We start from the raw sequence: 21,749 nt of genomic DNA, 5'->3' as shown, positions 1-21,749 counted from the left end.
AAAAGAAAACGTGTAGCATAAGAATATTGACTGGCTCAAGAGCTGCTAAAAGGTTTCCTGTTGAACTCTGAGTGCCTTTTATATCTTGGCTTTGTCTTGTTTTTTTGTGGATTTCTTTTGGTGTATGTTTGTAAAATAAAAAATAGCTCTTTGAGTCTTTGCCTTGTCTTCCATAGACATCATTCTACTGAAGTACCATGGTTTGACAACTTCTCTCCTTTACTATTGGGGGGAAAACATTCTTTTTCCTGGCTGCAACAACCATATCCCTGTCTTTGATGTTGGGTGATATATTAAAGACGAGTTTGGATATTAATCTGACCGTGGATCCTGAACCTGTCTATCATACAACCAGGTTTCTGGCCCAGAGAGGCACAAAATGTTGTATATTCTGATTACAATGTAGAATCAGAGCAAACACCCCAGAAGTCTGGAGTTGATTTAAAATGCTCCTATTTTGTTTGCAGAATGTATTTAAATTTATTTTTTTTTTAACAATTCTGTTTCTCCTCTCTGCTATGAACCACAGGAGGAATTTCTATGAAAGACCTAATGCTTTAGTTGTGTGCAGAATGTTCTTTCAGTGCTGACACTATCAAACCTAGCAACAAAACACAGAAGCAACAGTCGCAACATTTTCTTAAGGTCTGAATATGATGCTTTTTTTGTCAATTGACTAGAGCTCCCCACAGAGCTGGAGCCTTGCTTTCAATTTTCTTTACAGGGCGTTTCAGCTTCAACTCCCCATTGACAAGATACAGTGCTTGACAAGAACGGGGGCTGAAGGAATACCTGTCCTGCTACCCAGCACCTTTTATATATTTCAGATTAGTCAGTTATTGGATAAAAAGCATGAAGATGGCTCATGTTTCCTTTTCAAAAGTTAGTGATTTCATCAACAATCTGCAGCATCAGATGCACCCTTTTGTATAACTCTTGGGGTGAAGTATGTTTCACAAACTATTTTTTATAACTAGGTGAAATTGCAGTTTGTTATTAACAAAAGAGATGTTATCAGAAGTGTCTTTAGTGTGTTAATTGGTGCATTTCCTGAAGTGAGTGATAAGAATTTGATCATGGTAAAATTACGGAGATTACTGAAATAGCTGTCTTTCTCTTGGGTTTTTCATTCTTATGATACTGCTATGTAGTATTTCACTGTGGCTGAAATAACCAGGGATCTCAAAAGCATGAAGCTGCATCAGTCCTCCTGTAAAGACTCACTGTCTGGAATGTCTGATGGTCAGAAATGATTAATCTGCAGCCACAAGTGTGCCATGTATGCCAAAGTGCTACTGAAATTGCCAGGATAATACATTAACCTGTTTGGGCTTTGCAGTTCCTAAACTGCATGAGCAGAATTAGCAGAGAACAAAGACAGCTGTTCTATTCTTTCACAGAAATCTTCTGCACTATTTTGCACACTTTGAAGCTCATCATACTGTGTTTAGTCCTTAGGGAGAAAAAAACTAATGATCAGACACTTTCACTGAGTATGGTATGGAGGAATTTTTTTAATGACCAATGGTGGATCCACTTATCAATTTGAACTATCATAGTTCAGTAATCAAGTGCTTTAAGCAGGAAACACAACATTCTGTTTAATTTGGATGTGATTAATTTCTAATAAAACATCATATAATTCATTAATCTGTAACTAATATCTAGAGACTGTGTCTAGATCTTACTGCTTTACTCAAAATGTAAATAAAATATCTGCTTGAGACAATATAACAAAACCGAGAAAATGATAGCCTAAAACTAAACTTTAAAATCTTGTGTTTGATATAGGAGGCACAAAGACCAATCAACATCTATGGGTTACTAAAGCTTTTTACTCCACTAGCTTACAGGTAGGTTACTGACATATATAAAATTATCCCACTATTTTATATTTGTATGAAAACATTCAAACAAGAGTAATAATACATCAACTGTCACTATCATCAGTAACAAGACATTGCTTATACTGAAGTGAAAATAAACAATACAGCAATGTAATCAATATCAAATTATATAATTAGCAATTTGACCTCAGCAATTCAAATTATGCTTAAGCAAAAATACTTGTACCAAAAATAATCTTTGAGTGCTGAAAAGTGTACTTTGATTATAAACCAAACTAAATTGCTTTTCTCAAGTTAATTAGGCATTTAATCTAAATTTTTTAAAATTCTATTAATGCAGCTGTACTGTTACGTGATGATTAAATTTCAGCTTAGAAACAATTATGATTCTTCTTTCTCAAATTTTTGGTTTTATCTAGAAGCTGTTCCCCTACTTCCTTGACCCAAGATAGATGGATTAGAGGAAACAGGTTCACTGGTTTTCTATCAAAATTTAAAAATTATATTTTCAAATATCTTCTATTGAATATATTTTGGTTTCTACTTTAATGGAACTGTTGGAATTTGTCAACATTTCTTTCATAACTCTTCCCAGCAGTGGATCTTAAAGATGCACTTTACCAAGGTATGCAGCTGTATTTTCACACTGTAAAATGAGACGTCTAACATGTCTCTCGGTTAACAAGAAAAAAAGAAGAAAACCTGGAAGATAATTAGTATTTATTATGCTTTCAAAATGTTTTCAGCTGTTGCAATTTTATAGAATCATAGAATCATAGAAGTTTGGGTCAGAAGGGACCTTAAAAATTATCAAATTCCAATCCCCCTGCCACCTTCCACTAGACCAGGTTTCTAGAACAGTATCCCTGGACCTAGAAATCTCAGTGCAAATAGAAAACAGTGTTTTTTCTCTACAGATCTCCTTCAGAAGCTGAAAAAAACTGGAGAATTTCCAGAAAGTGCATATAAACATAGAAATATAGAGATAAGACCATCATAATTTTTGAAAATAGGCAATATGGAATTTAAAATTCAGTTCTATGAAGTATGTGGAACTATAAAGAACAAGACATTGCAATTGTGTTATTCAAAATAAGACACAATTTTAATTGCATGTGGTTTAACTGAAAGTGTAGATTAGCAACATTTAGAAAAATATGTTTAAAAACGTGTATTGTTTCAACCACATCATCAAAATTCAGACTGTCACACACTGCCAGTGGCCAAATTACTGTAGCATACAAGATGGCCAAAGTCATACATTACTTATGCTGACTTATGGATATGAAATAAAAAAAAAAAAAAAGATTATTAGCAAATATTCAAATAGCTGAGAGATGCAAACTGGACAGCTTGTCATATTGACGGACCCTAATGAGTTTATAGTTGAATAAGATAAAGATTATAATGAGAAGAGAATGCAGAGTGCATAAAGTTCTGCAGTAACAAGATGACTGCTGTAACAATACGTGGCCTTATGCCCAATATTGTCCATCTTCCACTTTTCAGAGCATCTGCTAACCAAGCAGTCTCTCCTTAAGAGCGTAAGTCTTTGCTCATTTTCTGATGTTCAAGAGCTTGGAGTAGAAACAGTTACAAACTATATTCCTTTCATCAAAGACACAATTTTCCTGTTTCAAATCATTGAAATATAAGTAAGTGGTTACTGCAATTGAATAAATTAAGGTAACTCAGTTGAGCTGCAATACCTGACTGGCTGAACACTTACCCCACTATAAATGCAATGTCAGACACTGCCTTAAAACGACCTCTTTCATGGCAGGAGACTGGGCAAGTAGTTGCTGCAGGAAGGTTAAGAGGTACTTCTGTAGGCTACATGTGCATGCAATTATATTTTTATATTATCAGTGCTGCCATTTATAATAAATTATCAAGTTTTTATTATTTTCCCAGTTATTTTTCATTTTCTAGAGTTACTTGTTGCTTGCATAAGGCTATACTATGTTCTGCTGCATAAGGGGAACAAGCAGAAATTAGAAGCAGTATTTTAAGATAACCTATTTTAAAGAATGAGGAGATGTTAAAAGCAAGCTCTAGGTATGAGAATGTTTCTCATCTAGTTAAAAAACTGCTTATGTATCTGGTAACTACAGAAGGGAAAGACAAATAGATCATCTCTTAGGCTTGAAATACCCAAAGATCTTTATGGAAAAAAAACCCCTTAGCCATATCATATGTGGATATTGTAATTGCTTAGAAAGGTTATGGTTACATCCTTACAGCCCCAGTAAGTATCTAAACTAGAAAGGAAAGCTAAACATCTTGGCTTTCTGTCTGAAAAGGGAAAAAAAGCAAATTTGAGCTTTCTGCTTTTTAGACAGAATTGAAAATCTTTTTTCTTCTTGGATGGAATCAACTTTCCTGTCTGTTCTATTTGCATGCAAAATTCTTAATTCTCTCTTCGTTGCAGAGAATTTCCAGAAGACATACTTAAGACACAAGCCAAGATTATGGAATTAACTGTCCAAGTGAAGAGAATCAACCTGAGAGGAGCATGGAATGTTTAGACTTTCTGAACAAAGTCAGAGATGAAGTTGCTGAATTAATTGCACTGATATCTAACCTTTGAAACTCCTTTGCTGAAAACTGGGGGATGGCAAACAGAAGGACAATTAAATTAAAAAAAATCTGCACAACATTTGCAGACGTGCTGTCTTGTAAACCTGCTGTCTACAGCAGGAAAATTAGGAGAAACTATAATTAAGAATGGAATTGGTATAGATGTGAATAGATGTACTTTACCTTGGAAAAGTCAGCACAGCTTCTGAAAAGGGAACTACTGCTAGAAATTTGTACTCCTGGAAATCTATTGGAGGTCTTTGAAAGGGTCAGCAGGCATATGGATTAAGTGGATGTGATTGATATAATCTGTTAGGATTTAGATATTAAGCAGCCGCACAAGAGGTAACAAGGTCATAACTTAGATAAATAATTGGTTATAAAACAGGAAATGAGAGTAGAAGTAAATAGTCAATTCTACCAATGAAGGAAGATGAGCAGTAGGATTCCACAGGAATATGTGCAGGGGATTGTTCTGCTTAATATGGTTATCAGTGATCTGCATAATAGGGTGAGCAATGATGTAAGAAAGTTTAGTGATGATACAAAATTATTCTAGGTAGGATGAGGTCTAACTAGAAAAAATTGCATAAGGTTTTGGTAAGTGAAAGAAAAAAAAAAGGCAGATGAAATATAAACTATGAAATATGAAAGGATGAGAAGAAGAAAAGAATTCTATTTTCATATATGAATTGCACTGAGATAACTGTTGCCATTCAAGAGCAATTTTTTGTTTTGAAGAAAGAGATTTGCACTGAAGTGTCTCACTAGCCATCATAAAGCAAATGTTAGGAATTATAAAGAAAGTAAGAGCAAAACAGAGATCACTTCCACCATATAAAGTCATGAATTCAGACATATCCTGGAAAATTCTATGCAGTCCTGAGACTCTCATCTCAAATTCATGAAGGAGAACTGAAAAAATGCAGAGAAAGGTGACAAGAATGATCAACTGTCTGTAACAGCTTTCATGCAAGGAACCCTTGTGTGAGCTACAAGTCTTCTGTCTGGAAAAGAGCTGACATGGGGGAAGGATGTGACAGAAATTAAAAAACCTCTTGAGTGATATGAAGACAGTGGGCAGAGATTAAACTGTTCACAGTCTCTTCTAGTTAAAGAACAAGAGACAGATGAAACTCACAGAACCCACCTTTTCTTTTTAAGAGGAGAGGTGATAGTTGATTATACAAGACACTAGACAGCAACAAGTTCTTGCTGAAGAATAATTTGCATGTGAAACATCCCTGTGGACTTAAGGGAGGATTGGAGAAGTTTATGCAGAGGAAACTTATCAAGGTTTACCGAACGCAAAAGCCCCTCATCTGGCTCGGCAGATCTGTGAAATGGAAGTACCTGGAGGAGAGGAGAATAATAAGAGATACAGATTGTTTCTATCCACTGGTATCATGTCCTCTAGACTTTGGTCCATACAATCAGTTTACTGGAGTAGACCCCAGCTGGTTTGACCTAATACGAATATTTTTACATTGATATATTCCAATCGAGTTTCCCAATCAGCATGCCAACTGTCACATCCCAAAGCTGAATTTCAAGACATACCAAAATGCAGGCAGTGCGATGGATGTATAAGCTGGGACTTATAATGAACTAAAGAATAAACTTATATGATAATATGTACATGAAGCCAGCGTCAAGCCCATTGGAGCTGTCAAGTGCATTTAGAATACATGTACACCCCATCATCCCACACTTTGGTTCTACTATGTATAAAAGCTTGCTCTGGGGTTCAAAAAGGACAAGCATGCAGTTGAAGAGAGCCTGCAGATGGAGGAAGGGTAACTGGTGGTATCCAGCAAGAGTAAAGCTCTGTAGACACATATACAGAGAATGATCCATCTGCCTGTTTGGCTCCTGGTAAACCCTGAGCACTTGTGTCTGTATGTAGGCAGTTTTTATGAGCTGTGATGATGACAGCTACATACGTGCTTTGGAGACCATGAGTGTGAAACTTAATTGCAACTGTGTTTTTTTCAGGTTTTGCATATTTGGACTCCTTTTCTCATCTTTCCCACCAAATAAAAGCAAAAGCTTCTGGATATAGATGGCTTATAACTTCTTTATAAATGTGTAAATAAATTACACATGAAACAAACCAGATATTTTTTGTTGGTGGTGTTTTGATTATTTTTTATTTTCATTTCATGTTTTTCCTACATCTGATCTATGATAATTGGTTTGTACTTTTGACAGACTGACATACGTAGGATATTCTATCCATGACCCACTTAAATTAAATTACATTATCTAAATGAAACAGTTTTTCTGGAAAATATGCCCTATTCACACTATTGTTATTAACCTCCTTTATTTATTTATTATATATTTTTATTAATCTTTTATATTGTTCTACTGTCCTTCCTAAAAAGTACTCATGTATCTATATACCTTATACATATAAGGGAACTTGTAGTAAGAGCAGCAGTGTGACCTTAAACAAGAGAATTTTTGCAAAATTTATTAATAAAGACTCCTGAAGTAACCCTGAAATTAAAGAATAGAACTTAAGACAGAGGTAATAAGGGTTCTATTGCTAGCCATATTCCTGACATAATAGTTATGAAATTTATTCTAGTTTCTAAGTAAAAAGAGTGTAAGAAATTGTAGCTAAAAAATAATTCTCCAAAGATAAATGGAATATCTTCATTGGAAGGATTTTCTTTCAGCAAATTTATTAACGTTTTCCCATCAGAATTTGCCCATTCTTTTTCATCTGAAAGACTAAAAATATGAAGCACAGTAGAGATGGCAATTTGCAGCTGAAATTTTGGAATGTCATCAGTGTAATATTTTTGTTTATATAGTTCCTGCCATAACACTGATTGAAGACAAAGATAAAACTTAGAATGAGAAAATGTTTCCATTCTATCCAGTGATGCGAGGGAGCATTTAGAAGCAACCAGGAGACCACACTCTTTAAAAAAGAAAGTGCCACTTTCATTACAGTGATGTATAAGAGCTGTGCCTGAAAACCTACCTAAGACTATCCCTGAAGAGGGCTCAGAGATTGTCTGTGCCTGAGAAGAGTTATGCACCTGCTGCTTACAATAGCTAGAGCACACCAGGATGATTGAAATGTGTTCAGTTCTAATTTATTTTGAAAAATAGCCAGTGGATCAAACACTAATATAAAGAAAGAAGATTCCACTTCAGTTACCTCTACAGCAAGAAATGAGATAGCCTTATATCTTAGTATCTGTGATATTTTAAGACCTTCAAATGGAAAAATGGTTCCCGTGGTTTAGTTCATGTCTTGTTTTGTTTTGTTTCGTTTTCCTATCAAGAGAATAGTATTTCTCAAGAAAGGATTAATTAGGAGACACAGAGAAAAAATAGAAAAAAAGAAAAGAAAACTAATTTTCTTTAAGATCTATAGTATTCTATGTTTGCTGATCAAACAGATTATTTTCAATATCCATACTGTTACAACTCTTTCAAACACAGGATAGAAAATTTAGATCACGCAACACACACAGACACCCACACATTACAATTATTTATTTAGATCATCATCCAAAGTTCCTGGTGTCACTTGAAAAAATATGATAAAAACATATATTTCTACATTTATATGCACATGTAGACATGTTAGCTAATGAAAGAGATTGGTGAAGAAAGAAAACCAAGAAAATATGAGAAAGTGAGAAGGAAAAGGATAAAATCAACACAACAATAACACATAGAGATAGGATGGTTCAATGGCTCTTTATTTTGTACTTCTGGACAACTCCCCACTGGAAATCAAGAATTACGAATCAGTGATATGTGTTTTGTTCATCTCCTCATCAATGTGCTGAGCATGAAAATAGGATCTAATTTAATGCTTTCCCTATGAGCTGGTTACATGATGTGCACACAGCATGCATGTTTGTATATAAAGAAAATCAAAATAAAGAAATGAATAGGAAAACAATAGAAAAACAGGCCATAACTTTTTTAGAACTAATTATTTGTTTTCTCCTTATGTATCTCTGTCTTACATTCTTGAAACTTCATAATTGCAGTGGACATTTCTACTCAGTCCACAGCAGTAGGTAAGTTTGCTTCAATTTTTTCTTGTCCTATTACCTCAATCCCAGAAGAGTAAGGCTCACTAAAGATAAAACATTTGTCTTTTAATTTTTAAAAGAAGCAGAAAAAGGATTCTTCTTTTTTTTTCCATTCTAATATGACAGAGGTAATATATGGGCCCTGGCTCCAGCCAGGACAGGATTAATTTTTGCAGTAGCCAGGAGGAGTCATGGTTAGGACTTGGAGGTTATTCTGTATTGCCTTTTCATTGCTGGAGCTGGGAAAAGGGGAAAGGGAATGTCTTCCAAGGAGAAGGGGTCCCTTCCAATTGAGGCTCAGTAGGAACATTGAGTTGGGGAGTACCACTGCTAAACCGTGACAATATGGCAGAATGTATTCTGGGACCATGTTCTTTAGACAATGAAACCTCTGATAAAATAATAAAGACTAAAGTCAGATAGATTGCTTAGTGTTCCAGAAAAAAATAAATCAAGTGGCCTCATGAATGAAAAGGTCTTAAATCTTACTAAGTAGTTGATAATTTTTGATTAGCAAAATGGAATGTTAGCTGCACTGCAATAAATGCTTTGTGTACCTGCCCGGTGCTGAGGTCAGGACTCCCTGATCTGTTCCTCAGTGATTCTCTTATATATTTTGCCTTCACAAAAAAACAGCACATAAGTTAAAAATCTGAATAGCTTTTTACAAAATTCTATTACATTTTTAGTGTCAGGGCTATTAAGCTATTATTTATATTTAAGCTTCTATAAGCATCCTCCGAAAAGCAATGACAAAGAAAATCAAGCAATGAGATTTCCACAGTCAGCCTACTAACATGCTCTGATTTATCCTACTTATTTTTTTCATATTAGTGTACTGTAGATGAAATTCAGTCTATTAATCTAGTCTGCAATACATTTTGCCCATACTAACTGCAGCATATTATGGACATCTTCAAATATTCATCAGTGCCACTTGAAAAAATATGATAAATTCAATTTGAGACTTTCTATGACTGGATATTTAGCATGTCTGTGTGTCTGCATTTAAGTCCTGACTTCTTGTATTTTGAAAAATCTGTGTTTTATAAATGCAACAGCTACTTAAATGATGTAAAAAGCAAAAAAAATACTCACAGGTCTTCACTGTGAAGAAAAATAGTTCAGCTGGTTTAAAAATAGGCAGAAAAAAAATCAGAGAAAGGGGAAAAACTATTATAGCATGTGTGGGTAGGTTGCTAACATCATAGAAAAATCACTCCTCAATTTGTTATGTTTATTGTCATGCCCTTTAGATAACAAGTTCTCACTTGGCCTTGATGTTGTTCTGGAAAGCACAACACTAATTAACAGAAAAACAAAATCCAAGCCCCAAACCCACAATGATGCAAACTCCCCAGGACCCCTACAAGAGAAAAAAAAAACAAACAAAAACAACTCTAACAAAAAAAACTGCAACAACCAAACCAAAAAGCCCAGGAGGGAGGAGGAAGAAGTGATATATTTTTCTCAGAATAAACCTCATCTTCATTAGCAAACCAAAGAATGCATGTAGACTTTCCTCTGTTTTCTGTTGCTTAGAATAAAGAGTAGTGGTATAAAGCCCTAGCACCATTACAGTCAGTTTACAGCACCCTATTTATACCAGCTGAGAAACTGGCTCATAATGTTGTTTAAATAGGATGACAGCCCAGAAAATTTTCTGATGAATGAGTCACCCGGTTGTGGAATCAAAATTCATTCTTGACCCACTATGGCTACTACATTTATATTATAAAGGAGGTCATGGTTGTTTTACGTTAAATATAGTACCCTGAGGATTTAATTAAAAGGGATTTAAAATTATGAATACTGAAGCCAGACAGGTCATATTGGATAATCCAGTTTTATTTTACAGTAATTGGTTACACAAGTTATTATTACATTATTTAGAACATCCTGATTCTCAGTGGAAGTCCTTGTGTATTTAATTAACCATGAGTACAAAATGACTTTAAAAACTGAAGTCATTAAGCCCTCCTTAAATAGCCTTTTCAAATGGAAATTGACAACAACATTTAAATTTAAATTCTTATAATTTTGGAGTTTTTAAATGAAGAAACAATGGTGGTAAATAATGGTGGCTTAATTGCTGTTTTATTTATTAGTTATTAATTTTAAGCGGGTATTTCATATTTGGATTTTGATCTAAGGTTGTCATTACTTGATTTTTACATGTTTTAACCTTACATTTAGCTTGACCTCCACTTTGGTAAAGTTTTCAGGACTCTAAGATTCAAAGCATGAGAAATGCTGGCTACTGATCATGTGTCTTGGCTGAGGTGTACAGATTTTGATGCATTTATAAAAAACTGTGAAAGACTTACTGTAAGAATGGTAAGTTCTAAAGGACAAGAGGGACTTTAACCTTTACTTAACTGAAAGACCAAATGACCAGTGTGTACCTCAGTGTGATTATCAAGAATGATGGAATAGTTGGTTACTTCTTCTGAACCAGATCAATGGTTTTTTGTTCCTTTTCTTAAGGTTTTTGAGATTGATTTTGAGATTGTTGTGGAGTTCCCTTCACTGGAGATATTCAAGAAGTGGATGCAGTCGTGTGCCATGTGCTCTGGGATGGCCCTGCTAGAGCAGGGAGGTTGGATTAGATGACCCTCTGTGGTCCCTTCTGTGATTCTGTGAGATGCTGGTGACTACAGTTTTCAGTCCCACTCTCGGGGAAACAGGATATCCAGTCTGTGACATCAAGGCAGCCCTGCCTACAGAGAGACTTGACTGAGAGTACAGACTGGGTCAGAGACAAACTCTTGGAAAGAGTCCATTTCCCTGCCAGTCCAGGACCCTATGGATGCGGACAGCTGATCACAGTATCAGTGCAGAGTTTCTTTGTAGCAATTCTCTCACTAATTGCATCCTGCTTCAGCCTCTTTCAGTATGAAAAGCAATTTATCTGGGTTACCATCAAGAGCATGGTACAATGGAAGTGCTCTCTGGCACATCATAATGTGCAATATTAAACAGTGTTTATCCACACATTCATTTGCATTGCAGGTCTGGGCAATTGTTAAATGTAGCACAGTCAAATCTAAATTCAGTAGGGACTATAAAAGGCAAGTTGCTATTTGTGCTATTTGCTTAATTGTTCTATATGACTGAGAAATAGATGAGAATTTACTGCAGGCTTTTGATATTCAGTGTTGCTGTGTCACAGTACATTGAGAATAATGAATAGGACATTCACTCTGGAGCAAAGAACATTAGTTTTCTTACCTAGGAAACACGGAAGCCAGCTGGAGAGGAGAAAATTGCCAGGTAGATTGTCGACATAAAGGCGAAGGTAACATGCTGATAATAACCAGGGGAAATATGAAGATAATAACAGAGGATGATAACAACCCAGCTGAGGAAGAGTGGGGGGTCTGGAAGATCAAGTGATCCCAAGCTGTGCACAGCTATTATGCAGATGGAGGGACACCTCTGCTCCTGAAGAAAGGAGATGGTTTATTTCCCTTGTAGCAGAATGTGTTAACTCCAGCCTTGTATTAAACAAGATCAGGCCTTGCTTTCTTCCTATTACAAGAAATGTGTGTTTCTTGACAGATTTCCACACCACTGCCTTGTTATTGTGGATGTATCATTATTTATCCCACTTTACCCTGCCTCCCCCTCCCCCTTGGCTGTGGGGCTCTGTGAGTCGTAGGCAACTGTCACGTCAGGTCTATGTGAATCTGTCAGATGCAGGATGAGGAAAGATGGAGTGATCACTTCTTGCTGCCGTGTTTACTCTGTTTTCTGTCTTCAGCAGGCCTGTTTTCAGAGAGACGCTTTCCAGAGCGCTTCACATCAAGGGGAATGAGGGGAACAAGGGGAGCCACGGCGGCCGTGCTGCTGCCCAGCAATGACACAAACCTTGGATAATCTCCCTGCCTCCAGCAGCTCGGCCTGCAGTCCCTTTGCTCTGTAACACAACTATCCTTGCAGCCTGTTCCAGCTCTCACAGCCATCTGCCATCACTGGCAGGTGAGGAGTGAGGAACTGAGGAGTGGCAGAAGAGGTGGGTTGGGTGGGGGAGCAGCAGCAGTGATAAGCTGGAGGGAGCATTTTGTCCTGCCCTGGAACTCAGATTGCTTTTAACAAATATGGTTTTCTATTTTTCAGATTATCCATCAGTGGTGGCTATGCAAATATTTTGTACCTTTCTTTTCCAAGTCATAATAATTTACTTGATACCAGTTTTGAAATTGCAAATTACTTTCTGCTTAGTCTTCTTTGTTTTTTTTCTTTTTTTCTTTTTTTTCTGCTTCTAATTATTTTCTTCTTCATCTCCTTTATTTATTTATTTATTTTTATTTAATTACTTGGCTGGAATTTACAATCAAGATATTTCTGGGCTATGGTTAGACCATTGTCCTAACCAGAACAAGAGAAAGGAAAACAATCTTTGCAACGTGATAAAAGTCATTAAGCATTATACTGTATATTTATGAATGTGACTCATAATTGCTTTGAGTCTCAGTAACAGCAAATGTATCATAGGATGCAGCTGCTGAATATAGCAAGTGACTTTATTGATTGTTGTCCTAAAATCCTGATGTCTTGCTTGCACATACTATAAAGTTCTGTTTTACCAGCACCTATGGTTTTTTGGGGGTTTTTTTGGTCAAACTGGAATGGTCTCCTTCTCCCTGATAAAATTTCCATTGGAGAAAGGATGAAAGTGTTCTCCTCAAGCAATTTTCCATTGTTGGTTATTCACTGTTGGTATTTTAAGATAGTTATTGTAACTAGGTGGGCAAAAGCTTTCATTATCATGTTCTGTTTTTACTAGAAGTCTTGGGAAAATTCAGGTCATTGACTTTGTAATAAGTCTATCTCCTCTCACCCAAATCCTGCCTGTCAGAAAGGATGATTCAGGAGTGGTAGGCTCTGCTCAGAACCTCTGATGTACGGAGAAAGATAACCAGAGCAGCAGCAGCAGCAGCACAGGAATGGCCCAGAGCTCAGACACTATAAATATTTTTTAACTGAACTCTTTATTTATTGCTTTTTCTTTCCCCTTGTAATAGCTTAAACAATGAAATTAAGGGTCTGCAACAATTTTCTGATTGCTGCAATGGATTCTCTAGTTCAGGTAATGCAGGTGCTTAAAATTTAATGCAGAGTTCTGTCCATGGCTCTCCCTACCAACCCACATTATTTATATAATCTGGTTATAGAAATTCTGTCATCACCATGCCTTTCTGTCATGTTACACTCTCTCATAGTGAGAGCTTATTAACTTGTGCCTTATTAGATTCTGTGCCTTTACAACCAAGTCATTAGACACAACCATTACCCTGGTCTCCTTTCGTTTCTGTCGTAAGATCCATCTTCACCGCGATACCCGTGGTTAATGAGAGCCCTTAAGTAGACAGGCGCAAGTGATTCATTTGTAGCTCTTGTCGACTTGTTTCATGGAATAAAGAAAAAAAAAATCTCTAGAGCTGGAGGCTGAATGTTCAGCCAATAGATTTCACAATCTTGTGTTCCAATTAGTTGCCCTCAGGTTCAGCATCCTTCTTCCACACTGCTTCCTGCGAGCCCTGATGTGCATTGCTGATGTCTTGATGGTAGTGATTTTGAGGGAAGGAATATTTCCTGTTTATGCTCATACAATAGTCAGCACAGTGAGGGCCCCAAACTCACTGGGGCCTCTGGCTGCCACTTTCTCACTGCTAATATGCATTATATCTATCTATCTATCTATCTATCTATCTATCTATCTATCTATCTATCTATCTCTCTATCTATCTATCTCTGTATATATATATCCAAGTTTGAAGAGGTTAGTGAGGGGGATTCTGCTTTTTGTATTCTTGTCCAGTTTCGCCACTACTGCATATTTTTTTTTTATAACCTTCATTAAAGGCAAATGCAATGCTCAGTTCAGGCTTCAGATGTGACAAATACTTACTTTTAAAGAACTTTGTCTCCAGACACAGCTAGTTTAGATTTTACTTAGGAAAAAAAAAACCACAAGTAGAACACTGTGTATACATTGAAATTTATTTATAAAAAATCAATGAAAGCATATTCTGAAAAATGGATTTTTGGGGGGTGTGTGTTTACATTTTTTGGCTTCTTCTTTATCTTTAAATGTAAGAATTAATAGCGTGGGTCTTTTGCTAATACTCTGAGCTCGCTCTGGCATCACACTGAAACATTCATTAAGTTGAATTTACAGGGTCTGATACAAGCAAAAGAGGCAGCCTCTGACTTAAAAGCAATTCTTGAATTGTTCTCAATTGTTTCTCTTTCATCTGACAGTCTTCACTGAGGGTTCTCAGCTTTGTTTGGCAGATAAGACCACACCAATAAAACCCTCTCAGAGAACAGGGTGGAAAGGATGTTATTTATGTGCAGCTACAGCTTTTCTGCTGGTGACTTTGTGCATTGACTTTTGTTTAGGAGTGTTCATGATCATAGCAATGCTTCTAGAAATAAGTAAAATCTATTGGTACATGAAATCCTGCTTTAGAAGTTATGCCTTACAGATATTAAAAATGAATCTGTCATAGAGCCATGAGCAGAGCTTTTTGCAAAGCATTTGTTTGATGTATAGTTACTCCCCAGAGAGAATAGTATCCAAGAATGAGCACTGAGTAAATGAGTGCATTTGGCACATCCTAGAGTGATGTCAAAGCTTCACTGGCTCCAAGGGGTAGTTTTGTTTTGACAAACCAAGTTCCAGTGCCTTTTGCTTAGAATTGATTTGAGGAATTTGGAAATATATGAAAAGAATATATCAGCACAATGACACCTACAATGAGCAGAAGGCATCCATTAGCAGGGGCTGGAAAAAGCCAAGAGAAAATTGAGAAAGAGAAAAAAGAGAAAAACAGCTCTCATTGCTATTTTATTAGGAATTTCTTTTGTTCTTTTCACCTGAATATATTTATACATCTGTCTCCCCAGCAAACAAAGAAAAAGACTCCATTTGAACTCTGTAAATACAGAATGATCCTGAAGTGCATTTTCAGAGGAAAGTCTTGTTATTTTTTGTGGTGGTTGTGTGGATGCAGGATGCTCTGTGTAAGGTGTATTCCTGAATGCACCTTACACAGAGCAAGTCTGAAAAGCAAGTCTGAAAGCTTGTTTTCGAGTCCTACAGCCTTCAAAAGTAGTTAATTCTCATTTTGCTCTAAGGTAACCTCCATTAAGGTAAGGAAAGTTAACTCTGCTGAGGAGCCGTATGCTCCCAGCTCACTGCAATGCTAAATGGAAGCAGCTGCTGGTGAAGTGTTTAATGCAGACATATTTGATGGGTAGTAGGGATTCATGGCCAAGCCTCCATTTGCCAGATCTGGGTGCTCATTGTGCAGCCAGGTGGGGGCTGTGGGCAGGTGTGCCTGCCTGTGCAACCAGCTTGGGTGGGGATTTACTCCTCCAGAGATGCCTCAGGATGGGACACACATGCTTGTACTCCCATGGCACTCCTGGCCTCTCAGCTCCTCACAAGAGTGACTGTGAGGTAAAGGGAAGACTTTATGTTCCAACACAGACACAAGGAGAGAGGAAACAGCAAATAGCCCCAGAAAGATTGCATTGCTCCTGGATATTGGGAGGTTTAGCTTGTGATGGACGTGATGTGTCAATCCCAGTTGGTTCTGCTGCATAAAACTGTGCAAATTATAAAGCCTGACCCGGAGTTCTGATGGCCTTCAGTCCCTATTGACTTTCCTTCCTTGGCAAATAGCACCTTGGCAGGGTGACCTGTGGTGGCTTGCAGGATGGGATGATCTCAGGTGATGATCTAACTAAGACCCATTACCAGAACTCCTTCCGCCTGGGCAGATTACCTCCAGAACCTGGATCTGAGCACTGGGAAAGCGGTATTAATGTCCCATCAGACAAAAAAAAAGATACTGGAGTGTTCCTGGGATTTTATTTTTTAGTAACTATCTCATCATATAGAAATGTACAGGTTATTCTAGAAGACAGGACATCAGTTTTTTATCACGTTAACATATTTGAAATTTCCTACTGTTTTACAGGAAAAAGGAACCATTTGTGGCTCTAAATTAGAAGAGTAGTTCCTTCAGAGGGCTCTTGTAAATGCCTGCTCAGCTCTGGAGAGAGCTCTGAAATCTGAACTACAGGAAAAAACCTGCCATTGCAGGTTCCACCTCTGAGGCCCAGAAAGCTGCAGAAGTAAAGAGGCACACTCCTGCAGATGCTGCCTGCCTTCAGCTAAGTTTCTTTGCAGTCAGAACTTCTGAAATACCTTTTTCAGATGCTTGAATTGATTAAAGTTACATTTTGAGGTGAGCAGACTAGTTTAAATGGCAGTGTCCCTTTTGTCTGGTGGAGCTGCTGGGCAATTCAAGGTCCTGAGGAGGAGATGGATGTTGCAGAGTCCCTTGGATTGAACAGACCCAGAACCACCACGTGGGATTTGCTTGTCTGCATCCAAGACTACCGAGAAGAGATCCCAAACCCAGCTGTGGCTGAAGCAGTCATAATATATTCTTCCAGATCTCAATCATTGCAAATATAACTCTGACGTTTTCTGAGCTATAAATTACATCTGCAATTATTTTTACAGCCATGGTTCTTGGAGAGAGTATAACACATGTATTTTTATGCTGTCTTGCACTTAAATGGTCTCAACCAAATTAAAACATTGGAAGGAGTAGTGGATTTGTGTCACACAAAAATGAATCTCAAAGATTCTAGAAGCACAAAGCATACCAACATCTAATGCACATTGCCTTACTTCCTGCAGTACTTTCTTTTGCAAAAATATTTTATCATATATATATATATATATATGCATATATTAGTACTATATGTGCAGTTATTAGTACTTTGGAAAATATAAGGGACTAAGATTTTATTTGCAAATTAAACACTTATTACCACTGTTAGACTGTAAAATACTTGGCTAGTATTCACAAGTGATTAAAGAAAGAGAACTTATGAAGATAGAATCCGTTTAATTTCGGGGAAGAAAGATGTTATAAATTGTCCATTAACAGAAAGTTGCTTTACTTCCATGCAAAAAATAACATAGGAATTTGCTATCATTGTCCTGGGAGTTCTGCTTAATCACTATTACATATCAGATTCTGTGGACCTCTTATTTTTTCTCATTCTAAAGTTTTTCAAAATATCAGAATTAAACTTTTGTTTGAAAATAAGGGTTGAACATCACCTGGGAGGTGTTCTGCTAGACAAGAAATCAGAAAAAAATTACATTTACTGCAGATTCCTGAGTAGTAATAGACAATTTCTTTTCTGCATTTTTTATCTACCTTGAAATAAGTTTTCAAAAGTATTTAACTGTGGAAATGTCTGTCTTTGCATAAGCACTTTCCCCTTCTAAATGGTATGCAAACATCAGCTTGAAAATGCAGTTTTAAAAAGAGGTTGTTAATGCTCAGCACTGATAATGTCATGTGACATTCATTCATTCATTCATTCATTCATTCATTCATTCATTCATCCCTTAAATCTTTCCAGTCAAAAAGCAAATGCAGATATTTTCATGCTAACTCATCCTTGTTAAGCTGAATAACTTGTTTATTACCCTTGTGAGAAGATAAGTAGATTGCAACATGATACCAAAATAAGTTTTTCTGTTTGAAGAAAAGCGTTCATTTCTGCATGTGGTAACTGTGCACACCCCTCACAGATTTGATTGCTGCTGAAGAATTGTGTGAATTTGCGCTTCATTCATTCTTCTTGTGCTGATCTAAAGCCTGATGAATCCATTGTTCATTCTGACTTTGAATCAGGTTCTTTTTCTTTTTGCTGTCTTTGTCTACGCCTTACATTTTAAGAAGCAATATAGCCTTTCTGACCAGTTTCTCTGAGCTGAGCAAGTGACAAAATTTTGGCCTTCTGCAACACTGCTGCTGTCTTTTCTGTTAATTAGGCCATACCAAAAGCCATTTGTTGTTTTGTTTTGTTTTTTACCAGAAATGGGACAGAATGATGTATTTGTTCTCAAGGGATGTGTCCACTTTCTATGCATGAATAGACTATGCAAAGCTTTGCCTAACACATATATCAAACATGTTTGTCTTATCTAATAGAATAATTAAATCACAGTAACTTGTATTCTAGAAACAATGAATGCTTTTGTTCTAGATTGACTAACTTTATTTCTATAGGAAAAAGGTTACAATTTTTTTTTATATATAACACAATGAAGAAAGCAAGCATATATAATGATTAAGAAAATTTAATGAGAATTTTATTTAGAGGATAAACTTTGTTGGCATCAAAGCCTCTGGACATTGAACCTGAGATTTCCTTAGAGATGTTTCCTGCATGTGTAAGTTCAAAGATTATTCATACTCCCTTTTCATTCTGTTTTTAAGTGCAGCACCTAAAGCTGCATAAATATATTCAGAAAGTGCTATAAAAAACTGTATGTATGGAAGCATTTGCAAGGTCAAGTTTTACTGTATATAGGTTATACAGTAGTTTGGCCAACGAAAATTTGAAAATATAGTAGTTAATTTCTGAAAGTATTTCTGAAAACATCACTGTGCATCAATCAAATATTTTTCCCCATATTCTTCATTAGTAAGTTTCATTATCTTGTTATCTATGACATTTCTACTAAAAAATGCGGTCTCTGCTGATAGGCTACTCTTATTTTTGACACATTTTAGTGTCAGTGGAGAAGACTAAGAGCTGAGTCTTCTAATATTTGAACTGCTTGATGTTAGTAATCACTGTGTTATTCTTCTGGGTTGATTTGTATTAGAGTCTGACATTTGAAAAAAAAACAGATGAGAGTCCCCAGAAAAGTTAGGTGCAAATAATAATAATGTCATCAGATCAAATTCTTATTCTTTAAAAGTCTGAGATGCTAACAATAAGGAACTGTGAGGTTATTCCCTAAATTCTGCTAGTGCTAGAAAAATTGGCACACTTCCAAATGTGCAGGTATCAGAGAATGTTATATTTTAATAGAGTTCAGGAAATAGTTATATATAATACTGCATGATGTCTTCATATTTCTTGTGAAACTCAGATTGCTGACATCAGTAGTTGTTGGAATTGTAAGTTAAACAGTAAAAGCTGCACAGTAATTGTGTGAAAGCACTGCAGCAGTGAGAAGAAGGGATGAAGTCAGGAAAATAAGAAGCCCTCAGACTAATGCCCCTAAAAGTGGTGAAAAGATCAGAGACTGAGAAAAAGATTTCGGGATAAGGAGAAGAGGGTAAGAGGAGAGACAGCAAATACCAAACCACCGGGGTAAGGCTGTGAACCCTCCCTGTCTCCAGTGATTTACTGCATGTGTGTTGGTATCTGCTTGTGATTAAAAGAATATTTTTAAAACACAGATTTATTAATATGGGTTGCTTTTTACAGTTTTTTCAATCCAGATGGTTTTGTTGTTTTTTTGGAGGTTTTTTTTGTATTTTGGAAAAAAAATTCAGTATATTCACTGCAAATGCAGACTCCTGTATTTTGCTTTTGAATACTTTAAGCAAGTCTATTTTTTTCTGGTTAGATAAGTGACAGGTACCTCCTTGTCTACCAGTGCAGGTAATGAAAAGTAAAACCTGATTCTAAGCCCAGGTTGGGGGTAGGTGCTGATCAGGATGGGTTCTTTTCTCTGTAGGAAAGAGAAGCCAGTAAGGAATCTAATTTTTGAGCTGTGCGAATTATTTATGTCCTCCAGCATATTTTATGCAGCTTCTGAAGTAGATGACTCAGTTTTAAGTCTGCTTGGAGACAGGGGCTTAATGCAGATGGCTCTTTGCCTCGTTAGGCAGCCTATGAGCCAACCTCCTCTTGCACAGGGGAGAGTGGGAAGGGTCTTTGGTGTGTCTGCCTCTGAAAGGTTGTGGGAGATGGAATAATGTGCAGAGAGCTGGAGAGCTGCTCCCAAGTCTTGATGTGCCCACGTGAACTGAGCCCAAGAAAGCTCCGATGTTGTAAAGGGAGGGGAAAAGGATTATTTCCTGAAGATTTAAGAACACCTAAACTCCTCAGCTGGTGCACTGGGGAGTTAATCACTAGTTTGGAGATTGGTAGCATAGACTTAATTTTTTCCTGGATATGATGCAGCATGTTCGGTATTCTAGGAGAAGTTGAAGGAACAGCTGACACAGAACATCTTAGAACCCATAAGCAAAAATCTGAGAAGTGTAGCTGTAGTCCCATGGTAATTTAAAACCAAGCTATGAGAAGCAGTGTCTGGAAAAGATTAATTTTCTAAAAAGACCATGAAATATTAGAAAATATTTTCTGGAAGTGGAAATATTTTGATGCAATATGCTAGCTATTCATTTTTGTGATGAAAACTCACAATCATTTGTGAAAGGTATTTTTCACAGCTGTGGCAATAAAATGAAATTTATCAAATCTTCTTTAAAATGTGGGCTGATCAAAATGCTTAACATATTTTATCTTCCTGTTTAAGGAAAAACTGATTGTATTTTTGTTTCTATCTTTCTCTGCAACCACCTGGCATTATGGTTTCAATTTAACTCTGGCTTTCTAAAACACACAGCTGATAAAACATGCAAAAATGTGAATTAGACTTGAAAATTATATTGAGTCCAGTGTTCACTGCAAGTTGTATGCCCACAAGACATTTGAGAAAACGTTTTTGTTTCTCTTGATTGAGTTTCATCACATATTTCAATGCTGCTTGCCATATCAAACAATAATCTTTGTTTTGAGATCAGAGAGACCACCACAATACTTTGAAGACCTCGTGACCAGCTGGGAGAGAGGAAAGAGCTGTGTTGCCAATGCTTTGGAAATGTAACCTGAGTTTGCATATTTTCTAAATGTAAGATTTTCATAGGCACCATAGCAATGGTACCTTCTGGGGATGACTATCTGAGTGAGATAAGGTGAGTTTTTGTCTTTATTAATAGAGAATTATTGAAATTAATCTTTCTGGAAAAATTTTATTTGGTTAGTGTAATCCAGGAATAAGGCTCCCTAATAATGCCCTAGAACCACTTTTAAATGATAATTTTAAATAATTCAAATGCATTATTCTTAAACAAAAAATATTTCCATGTATTTCTTTTGTATTTGATATCAGTCAAGAAGCATTTGAATAAAGAGAAGCTAATATTTTTGTAATATGATTAGGATTCCAGTCATTAAGAAGGCTGATTCCAAATAAATGAAGCCTCTGGAAAAAAAATAATAAAAGTTACATTTTAAGAATATGGAATGTTCTAGTTTTCAATAATGCTGTGCCAAAATCAAATAATCAATTAAATAACAAATTTAAAAGGGAAACAAAAGGGATCATCAGAAGTTTTAGTATGGT

This window comes from Poecile atricapillus, chromosome W (assembly GCF_030490865.1).
Source record: "Poecile atricapillus isolate bPoeAtr1 chromosome W, bPoeAtr1.hap1, whole genome shotgun sequence".
NCBI lineage: Eukaryota > Metazoa > Chordata > Aves > Passeriformes > Paridae > Poecile > Poecile atricapillus.
The sequence above is the reverse complement of the archived record's forward strand: the minus strand, read 5'-3'. Positions refer to the sequence as shown.